Source organism: Pleurodeles waltl, chromosome 7 (genome assembly GCF_031143425.1).
Source record: "Pleurodeles waltl isolate 20211129_DDA chromosome 7, aPleWal1.hap1.20221129, whole genome shotgun sequence".
NCBI lineage: Eukaryota > Metazoa > Chordata > Amphibia > Caudata > Salamandridae > Pleurodeles > Pleurodeles waltl.
The window spans coordinates 1,407,339,835-1,407,359,126 of NC_090446.1; the positions used below are offsets into that span (position 1 = coordinate 1,407,339,835).

General features: G+C 46.0%; 1 protein-coding gene across 2 annotated transcripts in view; it reads right to left on the bottom strand.

Moving 5' to 3' along the window:
* Positions 1 to 7,037, bottom strand: part of LOC138246419 (G protein-activated inward rectifier potassium channel 4-like) — a 311,193-nt gene extending 304,156 nt beyond the window's left edge. The window contains exon 1 of one of the 2 annotated variants that reach the window (XM_069201024.1): positions 6,936 to 7,035. The gene's annotated coding sequence lies outside the window, so the exon portion shown is untranslated. Of the gene's footprint in view, positions 1 to 6,935 lie in introns of both variants that reach the window. The other variant, XM_069201023.1, reaches the window with a different exon arrangement.
* Positions 7,038 to 19,292: the final 12,255 nt, after the last annotated feature.

Genomic DNA, 19,292 nt, shown 5'->3' on the forward strand with positions numbered 1-19,292 from the left:
TGCATGCTGTGCTCCAGACTGTCCACCTCAGTTTGTCCTACACGCGCGGATCTCCACCTCCAACCCTAAACATGAAGACTCATCTCTGGTCCTCCACCACCACGAGACGGCATGTGTTCATCACACAGGCGTTCTGCCCTTAGACCATGTCAAGGAAGCTGCAGCGGGTACTGAACTGAGCATCCCAATGGCACTGCTAGGCATGCGCACCCAGAACCTCTCCATGTCCTGCACCCCAGAAGCCAGCTGTGGCGAATACTCAATGGAGCAACCTGATGGCACCCCATGACATATACGCCCCAAAAAATTCTCCATGTCCTGCACCCCTGAAGGCAGCTGCGGCGAATACTCAATGGAGCATCCTGATGGCACCGCCTAAACATATGCACTCAGAACCTCTCCATGTCCTGCACCCCTGAGGCAACTGCAACCAGTACTCAATGGAGCATCTCCATGGCACCCCATGACATGTGCACCCAGAACCTCTCCATGTCCTGCACCCCAGAAGGCAGCTGCGGCGAATACTCAATGGAGCAACCTGATGGCACCCCATGGCATATATGCCCCCAAAACTTCTCCATGTCCTGCAACCCTGAAGGCAGCCGCGGTGAGTATTCAATGGAGCATCCCAGATACATTGCCTAGACATGTGCACCCCCTACCCTCTCTATGTCCTGCGCATCTGAAGGCAGTTGCGGCGAATACTCAATGGAGCATCCTGATGGCACCGCCTAAACATATGGACTCAGAACCTCTCCATGTCCTGCACCCCTGAAGGAACTGCAACCAGTACTCAATGGAGCATCTCCATGGCACCCCATGACAAGTGCACCCAGAACCTCTCCATGTCCTGCACCCCTAAAGGCAGCTGCGGCGAATACTCAATGTAGCATCCTGATGGCACCGCCTAAACATATGCACTCAGAACCTCTCCGTGTCCTGCACCTCTGAAGGCAGCTGCGGCGAATACTCAATGGAGCATCCTGATGGCACCGCCTAAACATATGCACTCAGAACCTCTCCACGTCCTGCACCCCTGAGGCAACTGCAACCAGTACTCAATGGAGCATCTCCATGTCACCCCATGACAAGTGCACCCAGAACCTCTCCATGTCCTGCACCCCTAAAGGCAGCTGTGGCGAATACTCAATGTAGCATCCTGATGGCACCGCCTAAACATATGCACTCAGAACCTCTCCGTGTCCTGCACCTCTGAAGGCAGCTGCGGCGAATACTCAATGGAGCATCCTGATGGCACCGCCTAAACATATGCACTCAGAACCTCTCCACGTCCTGCACCCCTGAGGCAACTGCAACCAGTACTCAATGGAGCATCTCCATGTCACCCCATGACAAGTGCACCCAGAACCTCTCCATGTCCTGCACCCCTAAAGGCAGCTGTGGCGAATACTCAATGTAGCACCCTGATGGCACCGCCTAAACATATGCACTCAGAACCTCTCCGTGTCCTGCACCCCTGAAGGCAGCTGCAACCAGTACTCAATGGAGCATCTCCATGGCACCCCATGACGTGCACCCAGAACCTCTCCATGTCCTGCACCCCAGAAGGCAGCTGCGGCGAATACTCAATGGAGCAACCTGATGGCACCACATGACATATATGCCCCCAAAACTTCTCCATGTCCTGCAACCCTGAAGGCAGCCGCGGTGAGTATTCAATGGAGCATCCCAGATACATTGCCTAGACATGTGCACCCCCTACCCTCTCTATGTCCTGCGCATCTGAAGGCAGTTGCGGCGAATACTCAATGGAGCATCCTGATGGCACCGCCTAAACATATGGACTCAGAACCTCTCCATGTCCTGCACCCCTGAAGGAACTGCAACCAGTACTCAATGGAGCATCTCCATGGCACCCCATGACAAGTGCACCCAGAACCTCTCCATGTCCTGCACCACTAAAGGCAGCTGCGGCGAATACTCAATGTAGCATCCTGATGGCACCGCCTAAACATATGCACTCAGAACCTCTCCGTGTCCTGCACCCCTGAAGGCAGCTGCGGCGAATACTCAATGGAGCATCCTGATGGCACCGCCTAAACATATGCACTCAGAACCTCTCCACGTCCTGCACCCCTGAGGCAACTGCAACCAGTACTCAATGGAGCATCTCCATGTCACCCCATGACAAGTGCACCCAGAACCTCTCCATGTCCTGCACCCCTAAAGGCAGCTGCGGCGATTACTCAATGTAGCATCCTGATGGCACCGCCTAAACATATGCACTCAGAACCTCTCCGTGTCCTGCACCCCTGAAGGCAGCTGCAACCAGTACTCAATGGAGCATCTCCATGGCACCCTATGACATGTGCACCCAGAACCTCTACATGTCCTGCACCCCAGAAGGCAGCTGCGGCGAATACTCAATGGAGCAACCTGATGGCACCCCATGACATATATGCCCCCAAAACTTCTCCATGTCCTGCAACCCTGAAGGCAGCCGCGGTGAGTATTCAATGGAGCATCCCAGATACATTGCCTAGACATGTGCACCCCCTACCCTCTCTATGTCCTGCGCCTCTGAGGGCAGTTGCGGCGAATACTCAATAGAGCATCCTGATGGCACCGCCTAAACATATGGACTCAGAACCTCTCCATGTCCCGCACCCCTGAAGCAACTGCAGCCAGTACTCAATGGAGCATCTCCATGGCACCCCATGACATGTGCACCCAGAACCTCTCCATGTCTGCACCCCTAAAGGCAGCTGCGGCGAATACTCCCCTAGCATCCTGATGGCACAGCCTAAACATATGCACTTAGAACCTCTCCCTTGCACCCCTGAAGGCAGCTGCGGCGAATACTCAATGGAGCATCCTGATGGCACCGCCTAAACATATGCACTCAGAACCTCTCCACGTCCTGCACCCCTGAGGCAACTGCAACCAGTACTCAATGGAGCATCTCCATGTCACCCCATGACATGTGCACCCAGAACCTCTCCATGTGCTGCACCCCTGAAGTCAGCTGTGGCGAGTACTCATTGGAGCATCCTGATGGCACCCCATGACATGCACACCAGAACCTATGTCCCGCACTCCTGAGGGCAGCGAGTACTCACTGGAGCATCCCGAGACATGTGCACCCAGAACCTCTCCATGTGCCTGTACCTCTGTAAGATTCTAGCCTTAGACCCAGAGAACCTCAGACTGTCCTGGCAGCTCTACAGCATATTCTTTGATCCCACGACTATCGACTTCTTCTCTGGATGCCTCTTCCAGAAGTGCACTAATCTCCCTGAAAAACACGCGTGGCGTGCCCTCCAGAACTACGTCTTGCCCAGTGCCCACATCAGCTTTCACTCGCTGAACCCACAGTCTGACTCAGCTGGTACCGCACGTCTGCGCTTCGTCATCACTACTGGCCAGACAGGTCCAGGGCACGTCCCTGGCCCTCCAACTCGTGAATAAGATCCGAGTTCACTTTACCTCAGAAGTTCTCACACCGGTTTCGCACCCATCTCTCCTGGTTCCGCCATCTCCCCTGGACCTGTTTCTTTGGAGAGTGCGCGTTTGTTTACTCTCTAAAATTGCTTCACTCGTGACACCGCACCAGAGCATATTCACAAGTTAGAATATCTCCCGTTGTGATACATTACCGATGAAGGCACACTGCTCCTCGGTACAGAATATGTTCCCTTAAGATGCGTTTCTAGCCCTCAACCCGGAGCATTCCTGCGGCGTTTCGTTTCTGGTCACTCTCCTCGGCTTTCTATTTAGGATATCCCCCTGAATAAAACCACCACAGTGTGCATTGTGGTCCTCAGCCTCGAATATCCAGGTCGCACTAGTTCGTCCTCGCTTCACAGTAGCTCCACTGGTGATGCGCTTCTGGAACACCACGTCTTCCGCCCATATTATCTCACCTCATGCTTTACCTCCACTGTATGCACGCGGGACCTCGGTGGACCTCAGTTGTGAACATCTCCCATCGCCATACACCCCCGGAGCATGCACAGTGGCCCTCATGTTAGACTATGTCACTTCGCAGCAAGGTAGTGCATGCTCAGCCGTCTGCAGTTTGCACAATAACTACCCTCGTGATACATCCCCCGGGGCACGCACAGTGGTCCTGTGTGGAGGATATATCACTTTGTTGCACACCTCTAGTGCATGCTCACCAGTCCGCAGTTTGCACAATAAGTACCCTCGTGATACACTCCCCGGGGCACGCACAGTGGTCCTGTGTGGAGGATATATCACTTTGTTGCACACCTCTAGTGCATGCTCACCAGTCCGCAGTTTGCACAATAACTACCCTCGTGATACACTCCCCGGGCACGCACAGTGGTCCTGTGTGGAGGATATATCACTTTGTTGCACACCTCTAGTGCATGCTCACCAGTCCGCAGTTTGCACAATAACCACCCTCGTGATTCACCCTCTGAGCACGCACAGTGGCCCTCTGTGGAGGATATTTCACCAGTTGAACTCTTCTAGTGCATGCTCACCCATCCGCAGTTTGCGCAATAACTACCCTCGTGATACACGCCACGAGATGAACGGTGGTCCACAGTTTAGATTATCTACTCTCGTGATACACCTCAGTTTGCACAATAACTACCCTCGTGATTCACCCTCTGAGCATGCACAGTGGCCCGACGTTTAGAATGTGTACCTTCGTGATTCACCCCAGACCATGCACAGTGGTTCACATTTATCTACCCTCGTGATACACCCCAGAGCATGCACAGTGGTCCACATTTATCTACCCTCGTGGTACACCCCAGAGCATGCACAGTGGTTCACATTTTAGAATATCTACCCTCGTGATACACCCCAGAGCATACACAGTGGTCCACAGTTTAGAATATCTACCCTCGTGGTACACCCCGGAGCATGCACAGTGGTCCACAGTTTAGAATATCTACCCTCATGATACACTCCACGAGATGAACGGTGGTCCACAGTTTAGATGATCTACTCCCGTGATACACCTCAGTTTGCACAATAACTACCCTCGTGATTCACCCCCTGAGCATGCACAGTGGTCCGAAGTTTAGAATAACTACCCTCGTGGTACACCCCAGAGCATGCACAGTGGTTCACATTTTAGAATATCTACCCTCGTGGTACACCCCAGAGCATGCACAGTGGTCCACAGTTTAGAATAACTACCCTCGTGGTACACCCCAGAGCATGCACAGTGGTCCACAGTTTAGAATAACTACCCTCGTGGTACACCCCAGAGCATGCACAGTGGTTCACAGTTTAGAATACCTACCCTCGTGGTACACCCCAGGGCATACACAGTGGTCCACAGTTTAGAATAACTACCCTCGTGGTACACCCCAGAGCATGCACAGTGGTCCACAGTTTAGAATACCTACCCTCGTGGTACACCCCAGGGCATACACAGTGGTCCACAGTTTAGAATATCTACCTTCGTGGTACACCCCGGAGCATGCACAGTGGTCCGAAGTTTAGAATATCTACCTTCGTGATTCAACCCAGAGCATGCACAGTGGTCTACAGTTTTGAATAACTACCCTCGTGGTACACCCCAGAGCATGCACAGTGGTTCACATTTTAGAATATCTACCCTCGTGGTACACCCCAGAGCATGCACAGTGGTCCACAGTTTAGAATAACTACCCTCGTGGTACACCCCAGAGCATGCACAGTGGTCCACAGTTTAGAATAACTACCCTCGTGGTACACCCCAGAGCATGCACAGTGGTCCACAGTTTAGAATACCTACCCTCGTGGTACACCCCAGGGCATACACAGTGGTCCACAGTTTAGAATAACTACCCTCGTGGTACACCCCAGAGCATGCACAGTGGTCCACAGTTTAGAATACCTACCCTCGTGGTACACCCCAGGGCATACACAGTGGTCCACAGTTTAGAATATCTACCTTCGTGGTACACCCCGGAGCATGCACAGTGGTCCGCATTTTAGAATATCTACCCTCGTGATACACCCCAGAACATCCACAGTTTAGAATGCCTACTCTCGTGATACACTCCACGAGATGCACATTGGTCCTTTATTTAGAAACCGTCCTCGTGATACAGCTCCATCTCCTGGACACTGCTCCATATCTGTGATGCAGTCCCACGGCATGCACACCCGCCTTCTGCTGTGAACGTACCGTGATGCCCCGCCAGAGCGTGCACACATCCTCACTTTGGGATTTCTCCTGGTAAAGTTCACAGCAGGCGCACTGTTTCCAGAGTATTCTCCGCATGATATACCTCAAGAGCATGCATACGCCCTCACTCTAGAACCTTCCCCCATCCCCTACCCCACTACACCTCACACAGCAGTGCCTGCAGTGGAGTGCAGATGAGAGGAGAGGCGCTGGCACTCTCCTTGTCAAATAAAGTGCAGGCACTCTGTGCCTGAGAGTACGCGACAATCTGGCGCACCGCCCGCCCCCACCAATGGTACACCCCCAGATCATGCACCCCAGGGTGCATTTCATACATCACACTTTACCATACAGCTCCAGCGCCTGCACACATATGACCGTCCTAGAATGCCTCCCTCATACATTTCCAAGGCAGCACCATGCGCACTGGTCGTCACTTTGCAGTATCTCACCTTGAGGATCAACTCAACAGCATGCAAGCAGGTCGTCGGTTTACACAATATCTCCCAGGTTAATAAACACTTCCAGAAAGACTCTCCACTTTAAGAATAGGCCCTCTGGTTTTACACTTCCTGTGCAAGTCGCCGGGCTCCGCTCTCAAAACTTCCGCAGCATGAGCCTAGTTCTCACCCCACAGCATCTCCTTTGGTCAGACCCACTTCCAGTGCTCTCGGCACTTCGCTCTCGCACTATCTCCATTGCACACTTGCAGGGCATGCACCCTAGTTTCATGCCCACAATGCGCAATCTCCGCGCAGACTGACATGCTCTAGATTCGCCCCCAGAGAGGGATACCCCAGCCCGCCCTCCTTCCACATACCTCAGTATCCACCTCCGAGCTCCTCGGCGCCTCCTCACCGAGTCCCGCTCTCCTCAGACAGGACCAGGCGGCCCTCAGCATCCCGCGTACACCGAGGTCCCCACCGGCAAGCACCGAGACCCCCGCCCTCCTCACGCAGCCACCCCCCCCCTTCTCGTACACGCGGCAGAGCCCTCCTCCAAGTCACGCCGAGACCTCCCCCTCGCCAGTCAGCTCTCCCCGCTGGGCTCGGAGCGCCTCGGTGATGTTTAATGCAGTTCAGTGAGCTTCGGGGTAGCAGAGACCTCCAAAGGAAGCAAGGGGAAGGGGAAACGAGGACTGGAAAAAACAGAAGAGGCTGGGGGGAGGTTGACAAGCTAGGGGGAGAGTGTCGTCCGACCGAGAGGAAAACGGTCGAGAGGGAGAGCATAGCACGGCGAAAGTGAAATTCCACAATAAGCAATTGAGGGTGATCAGGCGGTGAGACAAGAGACAGCACGAAGAGATGGGAGGCAGTGTGAGCGAGAGGAGTAGACAAGGGCAGGATGGAGAGACACCACAGGCGAGGGTGCCAGTGCTTAATTTGTGCAGGTGGTTTCCAGTGCGGGGCACCGCACTTATTTTTGAGAGCCGGCACGTATTCTTCTGCCTCTAGCATTTACTGCGACCAAAGACACACATGGGAAAGAGGGAGGAAGAGAAAGAGGAAAAATCGTCACAAAGGGAGAAAGCAGAAAGCTGCAAGAGTGAGCTGAAGGGGCAGGGAGTGGTTGTAAATGGATTAAAGAGTCCTGCAATGGCTTCAGGATTACTCTGCTTCAGTATTTTGTCCTCGCACATTTAATGGCAGCAGCCTCTTGTTTCAGAGGAGGGCTTTGGGCACCCACGTTTTTATTTACAAATTAAGCACTGGAGGGTGCAAGGAGAGCGAAGGCAGTGGAGAGGACAGCCTCACAAGGAAGCACAGGAAAGAACCTGAGGGAGCTACTGGCTGGTGGGCGGAGGCTGGCACGAGGGGGATGTGCACCCTGAGGAACTGATGCATAGACAAGGAAAATAGGCATTGAAGGACTTCACGAGGAGGATGGAGGAGAGAAATCACAAGAGAGGGTGAAGACCCAGAGGGGACAGGGGAGGAGGGAGAATAATAGACTGGGAGGCAAGATAGGGTTGAGGGAAACCGGACTAGAAGGTGGTGCACTGGATTAATGGAAGAGATGGGACAGTGAACGAGGAGCAGGAGGGAGGGATAACATGGGATGGAGGGAAAGATGAGCCCTTGAAGAAAAGTAAATGGACAAGGAGAATGGGAATACATTAAAGCAGAGGTCGAAGTGATCTGGGACTAAAGAAAAGTTCGATTTTTAAGAAAGGAAAATGGTACCTCTATATTTTTTAATTTAAAAACCTTTTCGTTACTGTACTTTTCAAATCTGCATTGCTCAAGCTTGAGCTCTCGTCATATACAATGTGTGCAATAGCAAATTATGTGTTCGTATTTGATAGACTTCGCGATTGGCTCTTTGAGAGTCATGCACGCCTCCTTCGTGGTAATTTGAGTTTCCTTGATAAGCTTCTAGTATATGGAACTTGACATTTTATTGGTGTGTCATGTTAAAGTAACCCGTGTTCCAATGCTAGACATGTAAGCGCCACTCACTTTCGTTTCATGCATCTTACATAAGTCATCTTGACTTTTGTCACACTAATTGGTTTATTGGAACAAAAAGAAAACCTTGTCCGTAGCTTTTAATTATTACCTTCCTTTAGCCAACATTACTTTAAATATTTATCTTCCTGGATCATCCCTCATCCCATGGTCGTGATCTCAAGAAAAGTGCCTCCAATCCTTGGGAAACATCCTTTACAATGCCGTGGTAACCACGCAGTGCCTTTACCAAGCATGTATTTGCATGCATGCATTTTTGGTGCTTTTGCAACGCATATCTTTACCAGGCATGGTAAGGTTAGTTAAGGTAAGTATATGTGTCTGTTAATATCTCTATATACCCATATACATCTATATGTAATGTATTACCTAGTGGTGGTCGCAACTAGGTAGTTATAGTTAGAACCTAGTTTCTACTGAAAAAGCAGTTTTTTGCTTGCCTATATCTTTGGAACCGCTTGACGAATCTTCCTGAAAATTTCCCAAAAATTTAAACAGTCCTGTGAGCTGTTGTCTGGAAAGTTTCAGGGGGATCCGTGAAGTGGGGTCCAACATAAGGGGGGGCTGAGATTTAGAGTTTTTCCAATGTTAATTCCCATAGGAAATATTGAACAGCGATAGCGCCAAAACCACTGGACGGAATTACACCAAATTTGGCAGAAAAGTAGTAGCACTTGTCCAGAAATGGCCCTTTTTGTAATTTGGTGTAAATCCGTTCAGTAGTTTTAGAGAAATTAAGGAAAATCCAAATTTGTATATCTAGGGAAGCAAAAGATTTGCGACCCCTCCCGATCTTGTGCTAAGATCTGATTGGCTGACAACACTTCAACAAGAAAGTGTTGTCAGCCATGTTGGAAGTGTTATCACCCATGTTGGGACTCGGCTGAAGCTGAGTCCCACAAAAAATGTTAAAAATAAAGAAAAGGGGCCAGGGTACAGACACCCTGACCCCTTACCTCTGGTGGTGGAGTCCCAGAGAGACCACCCCCCAGGGAAAAAAAGCTTTTTTGTTTTTTAATTTTCACTGAGATTCGCTGAGGCTCCCGCGCTTCATTTTTTTAAAGCCCCGTGGTGGGCCAAGTCCCAGGGGCAATGTTCATTTGTAACGGGGGGCAACCTGACCCCACCCGTAGGCCCGGGGATCACCAACTCCCAGGGCTTTATTTAAATTATGGGTGGGAGGCCCGTTGGTCTCCCCCACAACCCTGGGGACCACCACCTCCCCGGAGTGATTAATTAATTATCTGCAGGGGGGCCGTGCAGTGCCCCAGGTACCACCCACCACCCGAAGCACGATGCTGCAGGCCGGGCCCTGAGGCCAATCGCCGCTGCACATGGCCAAAGGCCGTGTGCAGGGGTGGTTGGATTAACGTATAGTGATGAAAATTGATATACATTAAAAAAATAGAAATTCACTGAAAAAAAACAAAGGTTACAGGAACATTATGGTTAGAACATAGAATTAAAAAAAAAAACATAGAAATTCACTTAATAAACCAAAGGTTACAGGGACGTTATCGTTAGGCTCACATTTTAAATGTACAAAATCATAGAAATTCACCATTTGTAATTAGAGTTACCTCATGTAACTATATATTGTGCCCTAAGGTAACAATAACTTGCGCCCTCGCCATGCATTGCTAATTAACCCACAAGTTACGGCACTCATGACATATATGATAACATAATTGATAATATCAATGTAATACTTGCAGTAAAATATTTGATGAAAAAACTGTGCGTGGCGGGGTAGCGAGTTATAGTTACCTAAGGGCACAAGTTATAGTTACTTGGGGTAATTCTAACTATAATTGGTGAATTTCTATGGTTTTGTACATTTAAAATGAGAGCTTAACTATAACGCCCCTGTAACCTTTGGTTTTTAAAGTGAATATAACGGAGCGGAGCAGGAGAAACGTCGCGCAGCATCGCTGACGGAGGCTGGGAGATCGCAACCCGCGCTGAATGGTTTTCAGATCATCGTGCGGCTGGATTTCCGATGCAAGCACCGCTGGGCGTGTAAAAACAACGCAAGGCCTGCCCGGACCCGAGAGTGCTGACCGGATCGACGCATCGCTCTCCTGTGCAGAGAAGGAACGACACCCCCGACCCGGTGAAAGGAGAAATGACGCAAGGTCCTGCTCGTGAGTGGAAACAACGCATCGCAAGCCCTTTTTGATGCACACTCGCCCGTGCAGGGTTATTTTTGACACACCCAAGGTACATTTTCATGATAACAGTGTTAGTGTATGTTTTAAACTACATAAAGACTCTTTTTGCTTTTTAATTGATGACTTGTGTATTGTGGATTTTTGTCGTTTTGGTCTTGTTTTGTTAAGATAAATATTTCCAATTTTCTAAACCTGTGTTGTGTCATTTTGTAGTGTTTTCATTAAGTTACTGTGTGTGTTGGTGCCAATACTTTACACCTAGCACTCTGAAATTAAGCCTACTGCTCTGCCAAGTTACCAAGGGGGTACGCAGGGGTTAGCTGAGGGTGATTCTCTTTTACCCTGACTAGAGTGAGGGTCCTTGCTTGAACAGGTTGTAACCTGACTGTCAAGCAAAGACCCCATTTCTAACAAGGAGCAAGACAGAGAGTGAACAAAAAACAAGGGATAAGTTTTTATTAGTGAGAAAGGAGCCTAAAAAGGCAGATCGTCAAGAATTATGTGTGATCACTGGGTACAGAGATCAGTATTTAGAATTACGAGCAATATTGTACAAGTACTGCCATCTGATTAAAAATAAGGTGCCAGACAGACCTTTTTTAACTTTCCGCAAAGCCAAGTCCATGATGTGTCATCTAGTGGACAGTAGTCCTGAATTGACTAGAGATAATGCCTGGTTTATGAGTAACACTGGATTCAGGAAGTGCCATAAGTGTAAGGCTCGTGCCTTTGGAGTGAGTATCTCACAAGTGAGTTCAACATAAATGAATGCCCCCATATGCATTAATAAAGCTCTACACTGCATAAGTGAATTAGCAGTTTATGTTCTCAGGTTCACCTGCCCCAAACTGTATGTACGGAGCACAACCATCTCCACAATCTACAACATATCAGAGTGATCAAAAACAGAGATCATAATTATCCAGTGGCTAGACATTTTGAGGAGTGTCATGACCGGGAGGTAGAGTTGAGTTACTTTGTGCTTGATGCAGTTCCTAGAAGAGTATAGGGTGGCAACAGGGAACAGCAGCATAGAAGATTAGAATTTCATTATATTCTCCTGTTCCACACCAAGGCGCGAGGGGTTAAAATTTGGAGGAAGATTTACATGTTCATTTGTAGATATGAGATGGTGTTATTTATTAATTTCTTTCAGTCCATTCCTTAGTGATAGATTGGCACACTGTGATCAGCGTAAGTTGAAGTGGCTTTTGTTATTTGGTTACAGTGTCACTTAAATTTACCTTTCTTTTCTTTTACAATATACCAGTTTTTTTTTTTTATCAAGTGGCACGCATTATGTTGTATATTACATGATTTATTAATTCACATTTATTATTTTGTGCAAGAAACTGGTTTTGACATTCATCTAATACAAAAAAATATATATTTTTGTTGACAAACTAATGTGACGGGTATCAGTGTTCATCTGTTACTCTGTTACATCTGTTGACAGTCATTGCAGTATGATCACATTTTTTATTCATATTTTTCCTATTTTCTTTTAATTTTGATCTGAATGGCAATACTGTTTAATTTTAAAGTAATTAAGATTTGTTGCTTCATATGCCCTCAAATAGAGAGAGATGCACTTTAACATTGAGGGTGGCGATATGTAATGAATTGATGATGTGTTTTGAATTTTCAGTCATTTACTATTCCTTCTGAGTATTTCTTTGTTCTTATGGGCCTGGCAAAACGTCATTGAAGTGAGACATTGTTGGCAATGGCCTCTCTGCAGGGTCACGCCCAACTTTTTGCCTTCCTCCTCTTCTTTTTCTGACCTTATCTTTTGCTGGCTTTAGGACTCTGGACACTTTACCACTGCTAACCAGTGCTAAAGTGCATGTGCTTTCTCTCTTCCTAAAAACATGGTAACATTGGCTCATACCCAATTGGCATATTTAATTTACTTATAAGTCCCTAGTAAAGTGCACTACAAGTGCCGTGGGCCTGTAAATTAAATGCTACTAGTGGGCCTGCAGCACTGATTGTGCCACCCACATAAGTAGCCCCCTAACCATGTCTCAGGCCTGCCATTGCAAGGCGTGTTTGTGCAGTGTCAATGTCACTTTGACTTGGCATTTAGAAAGTACTTGCAAAGGCTTACACCCCCCTTTTTCTACATATAAGTCACCCCAAGGGTAGGCCCTAAGTAACCCATAGAGCAGGGTGCTATGTAGGTAAAAGGCAGAACATGTACATATGTGTTTTATATGTCCTGGGAGTAAAAAAAACCTAAATTTGTTTCCCACTTCTGCGAGGCCTGCTATTTTCATAGACTAGCATTGGGACTGCCCTCATATACTTTTTGAGTGGTAGATTCTGATCAGAAAGGGGTAGCCAGGTCATATTTAGTATGGCCAGAATGGTAATAGAAAATCCTACTTATTGGTGAGGTTGGATTTTATTACTATTTTAGAAATGCCACTTTTAGAAAGTGAGCATTTTTCTGCACTTAAAATCCATCTGTGCCTTACAGCCTGTCTCCAATCCACATCTGGGTTGGGCTGGTTGACAGCACCCTTGTGCATTTCACCCAGACAACTACAAACACAGGACACTCAGTCACACCTGCACTCATCTGCATACTTAATGCGTCATCCTGGGTTGGAAGGGCGGAGAGCCTGGCACTTATATTTCAAAGGCTAGTGGCCTGTCCTCACACAATGGACTGCCAAATCTCCTACTGGGACCCTGGAAGACAGACCTGTACTGAATGGGGAACTTGTGCAATTCAAAACCACTCTTTGAAGTCTCCCCCACTTCAAAGGCATTTTTGGGTATATAAACTGGGTCCCTGACCCCACCAAATCAGACACTTCTGGACCTGAACCTGCAACCTGTCAAGAGAAACTGCCTGGCTGCCCAAAGGACTCATCTGGACTGCTTTGCTGAGAAGGATTGCTGCCCTTCTGTTGTCCTGCTGCCCTGCTGCCCTCTGACTTTGCTGAGAAGTGCTCTCCAAGGGCTTGGATTGAGCTCGCCTCTTGCTTCCTGAAGTCTCGTGGCCAAAATAACTTAATCTCTTCAGGAATGACATTTGTTTCTTACATGTACAATTTTGGACTTTCTTGTTGCAAATTGTCACATATTATACTGTAACCTTTGTGGCATTCAAATGATGTTGTTCATGCCACAACCATGTCTCATTTTACAGATGTGACCACTTTTGTGTTTTTTCATTAATCATGAAAATGATTGCCAATTTACGTATCTTAATTTGTGCATTTGTATATATTTGATACATATTTTTCATGATGTGATGCCTTATCTTGTATTTGCATGGCACTGTCTCTTTGCTTGTGGACACATGCACCATTTCTCTCCTGTATTTTTTCACGTTGGGTTTCCTTCCTAAGATGGCGGACACCGGAATCGGCTGTTTCTGAGTCAGTTTTCTATTATTATTTTTAATTAAACATAAATAGCAGCTGTTCATCGGCGTGCAATTCAGATGCGACGCCGTTAACAGATTGATCAAATATTATCCGCTTTATACTAAGGTAAGATGCTTTTAGCTGTATTTCATTCAAACTTCTTTGGAGACACGCTTCATTACTTCAGCGGTCTCCTTCGATGTATTGACACGGCACACGCACTTATAAGCGGCCGTGTGTTTGCTTTTTGCTGTTATTGCCAGATTCGTGTCATTACTTTCCATAGACCATCGTTCTCTACGTCTAAGTATCTCAATTGCTTTTAGAACACATTCCATTTCTTGAAACGGTCTACGCTTCTCTGAGCAGGCCGTTTCTTGTTTATTTCATAAAATCCCCAGTTAACATCTTTCCAACTTTGAATAGTCCAAGAACCATTATTATATATATAAATGGTCGTTCGTACTAACATTGCACCAAAATGTATGTCAGTTGGAATTTCCAGATTTCAACAACTAAGGGGACAATTTTGTTTGGTTTATTTTTACATCACCTTCTTTTGTGGCCATTTGCAGAATTGGCAACAGTGAAAAAAACATTTTATAAGGGGGACAGACAAACCTGTCCCTTTCTTTATGAATAATTATAAATACTTTTTGAATTGATTTAATTGTTCTTGACTCTGATAATCTGTTTTTCGGAGCCTAGCACACAAATTACATTTCACCTTCCTTTTTTTGTATGGTCCGTTTTTCTTTCCTACATTTCAGACTTATCATGGTCTTCAGATACTCTTTGTAGTTCATGCTATGTTACCTCGCAAACATCATTGGCCATTGGAGCTTAACAACACAACTTGATACTTCCACTAGTTGGAGGTATGTTTGCTTCTTTTTTGTGCATGCATATGTGCCTTTCTTCTTGGACACAATCTTTCCATTTACTACTACAACTCCACACAGAACGCGGTTGGAATCTTCAACACGGGGTATGAACCATGGTTTCTTTTTCCTTTGATTTTGTACCTTCACTGTTTTCTGCTTGCCAACATATATCTTCATATATTGGCACTGGCATTTTTGTTGCCAACATAATTTACATTTTAATCACTGGAATGTTTTCACTTTCACTGGTGTTATAGAAGGGTTATGCTTTCATTCGTGGTCTAAACAAGGTATACCATCAATCTGCGGCATCGGGCCTCTTTCTTTATTCAGAAGATTCTTTTCTACACCAGCTCACACTAAGCATTGTAGTATTTAACTATACTAGCAATATTTGTGACTGACGTATTCCATCTGTATATGTTCACAGCCTTCAAAAAGTCAATTCTGATGAAACACGTGTCGGCTGTTGTTTTCCCAAATATGAGAATTGTATTGGCCTTTTGATACCATGCCCATTGTGTCTTACTGGGTCAGGTGATGTGCTTCCTGAGACACCACAGAGGAATAAATTGAAATCTCTATGTATCTGTGATGTGCCGTGGTTTTTCTTCTTTTTACAAATCAACTGTGGCCTTTTCAAGGCGACAACTTATGCACCCTGTGGCTGGGTGCCAAACCACTTGGGCACTCCTTCCTCCAATATAGACTTTACTGCCATGGACTCTGCACATATATTTTAGCTTAATTTTTGGAAGTGCGCACCATCTTTACACAGCCACAATTTTTGTTGTTATTTATGTATATATACTTTGTGTAAGGAGACGCACTCCAAGCTTCATGTTATTTGTTACATGTATTTGATAATTTGAGTATATGTTTTCATTTATTTAATGATTTCACACTTGTTTGAAATTGCAAGATGTCAATTTTCAATGATAATAGAGAGGCTCTACTAGAAGAACTTTTCAATACCAATACAAATGTAGTTACTCTTGATAAGAAGACCAGTAATAAGAAAGAGGGGTTGAAAATGAAATTTGTAAGACCGGAATGGATGAAAAAACAAGAGCTCTCGAGGTGTTGGGATTTCACCATCCTAGAAAGACACATAGAGATCAAACAAATTCCGAGGGGACTTCGAGTTATACTTTCCCCATCATTTGGGGATCTCAACCCCACATTGTTACAAGAATGGGAACAGTTCTTGATAACCTCCTCTTTCGGAATTATGGATATACTCATCAGAGACGCTAGAGAAAAGAGAGAACGATTACTTGTAGACATTGAGGTCCTAGAAAAGGAGATTCAGGACACAAATCTTAAGGAGGCAATAGGCAAAAACTATAACATCTTAAAAGATGTACTCCAGAAACACCAAGAATATACCAAGGAGAAGAAAATGCGCAAATTAAGACGTGATGCTAATGATTACGTCACAGGCAGGGTTTTTACTTATGCCCATAAATTTGACAACATGAATATGGAGAGACAGGACAATAGGGCATCATTACCAGCAGCATCAACTGTGTCCAAACTCACTACTAGCGACACTGATCTATCCAGCTGCTCCAGCATCACTAGCGAGGAAGCAAGTAGCTCCCTACAAGAACAAAGAACTACCATTAACAACAAATCTACTTTTTTGTTGGAAATGGAAAGGTTCCACAGAGGCCAAAAATACAACAGAATGGCGCAGACCACACTCCTAAGAGAACCAGAAGGGGGAAGAGAAAAGGTGTCGGAACCGGTAACAAACAAGACCGGACTGACCACAAGATCAGCTGCACGCAATATGAAGAACTAGGTAACCACACAACCCATAGGGATGATCTATGTGTCATAAATCTATCTGATGAAGTACTTGATGACGAACAACTGTGTCCTCAGGAAGGGTCTGGCTTTGTACCAATGTAATTTCTGGACTTCACAGGGATGCACATTGATCTCTTTAAATTTGTACGCAAATGTAAATTACTGAAACATTTCAACTATAAACAACAACCCAACCTAGACAACAGGGAGGATATTGTCCCATGCGAATTTTCTATTGGTGACGTAAGAGATATACAGGCCCTACTCTCTCTGGAGGACATTGACAACAGCAACAATGTACCTACTTGTGACGACATTCTAGCAGATTTGGGTATCACAACCTCAGCAACATGTAACAGTGGCCTTAAACCTCGTTCTAGGTACACACCAATTCTTTCATCAGACAATTCAATTGATGTCTTCTACAAACTAGTAACCAAAGATCTCTATCAATTGGAAAACCAAAATGCGCTTGGACGCAAAACATGGTCACACAACATGAGCCCACAGGAGCACAAGGCTTTGCTTTCCTTTGACCATATTAGAGACTTAGGGGGTTATTCTAACTTTGGAGGAGTGTTAATCCGTCCCAAAAGTGACGGTAAAGTGACGGATATACCACCAGCCGTATTACGAGTTCCATAGGATATAATGGACTCGTAATACGGCTGGTGGTAAATCCGTCACTTTTCCGTCACTTTTGGGACGGATTAACACCTCCTCCAAAGTTAGAATAACCCCCTTAGTAATAAAAGAGGCTGATAAAGGTGGAAACATCGTCATTATGAACCGAAAAGATTACATTGGAGAAATTGATAGGCAACTTCAAGATCAAAAAGCCTACTGCAAGCTTTATGGTAATCCCATAGGCAGAATCACCAAGGATATAGAGACCAAACTGGGCTTTTGGAGAGACAGAGTTCTCTTAACAGATCTGGTATATAAATATATTTTCAACCCTACGCCTAGTTTTCCATGTATTTACACTCTCCCTAAAGTACATAAACTGGCAGCCTTCCCACCTGGCAGACCTATAATTTCTGGCATCAATTCTCCCACTGAAAAACGTTCTTAATTCATTGATTTCCATTTACAACCCTTTGTTTGTAACCTACCTTCATATATTAAAGACACTACACATCTCCTTAGTCTCATTGCTGACTATGAATGGACTGAAGGGCACATTCTAGCAACACTTGATGTCACTTATCTGTACACCTGCATACCTAAAGAAGAGGGTATGGTTGCTATTCAGCACTTTTTGGACAAAAGAGAAGCAAAACGTTTGCAACACTCTAACATGCTAATGGATCTGATTAATCTTGTTATGGACAACAATGTCTTTCTACATGAGGGGGTTTGGTACAGACAAAAACAAGGAGTCGCCATGGGGGCCATATTTTCGCCTTCTTTTGCCAACATATATATGGGATACTTTGAACATCATGCTATGTGGACCAAGGCCCTCCAGATCTCCCGCAGTACATCCTATATTGGGGCCGGTACATTGACGATGTTCTCCTTTTCTGGTCAGGCGACTCTATCACACTAGATTTGTTTATTAAATATGTGAACCCTAACTGCTACAACATACACTTCACCAGCCATTCCAGCACAGCGAGTGTAGATTTTCTAGACCTGACACTTTATACCAAAGGGAACCATATTTGCTCTAAGCTATTCAGAAAGCCAGCGGCTCTAACTCGATTCTACATGCCAGTAGTGCACACCCATATTCTCAAATCAAAGCCATCCCCTATGGGGAAGCGGTCAGTATCAGACGCAATTGCCAAGAAGACCAAGAATTCTCTAAACAGCTAGAATCACTAGAACATCGGCTTCTAAATAGAGGCTACTCCAAGAAATTGTTGAGCAGTACACATGAAAGAATAGTGAAAATCAACAGAGCATCCCTATTTGCCAAAAAATCACATAGACAGTTTGATAAAAAGAAAGCCTTGTCGTTCATAACAACATATAGCTGCGCCAGTTCAGATGTGTTTAAGATCCTCAAGAGCAACTGGCATATACTATTATCAAACGAGACCCTCAAGAAAGGTCTTAAAAACAAACCGGATATGATTCACCGCAGGGGACGCACTCTGAGGGGCCAGTTGTGCCACAGTTGTTTACCAACAGTTACAAACGACAGTTGGTTACCCTCACCACCCTTGGGTTTTTTACAAATGTGGTCACTGTAATGTATGCAAATCTGCTTTGGATAAAACAAAGGAATTCTGTTACAACACAAATATGACACATACCATTAAACAATTCATGAATTACAACACCAAGTTTGTTGTATACTGCATTATTTGTACCTGCAAAAAAATCTATGTTGGTAGTACCATCAGACCTTTTTATTGAAAGACTACAGGAACATAGTAGGGCAATCAAAAATAAGAGCAATGATTATCCCTTTGCAGTGCATTATAACTTGGAACATCTGTTGCAAGAAA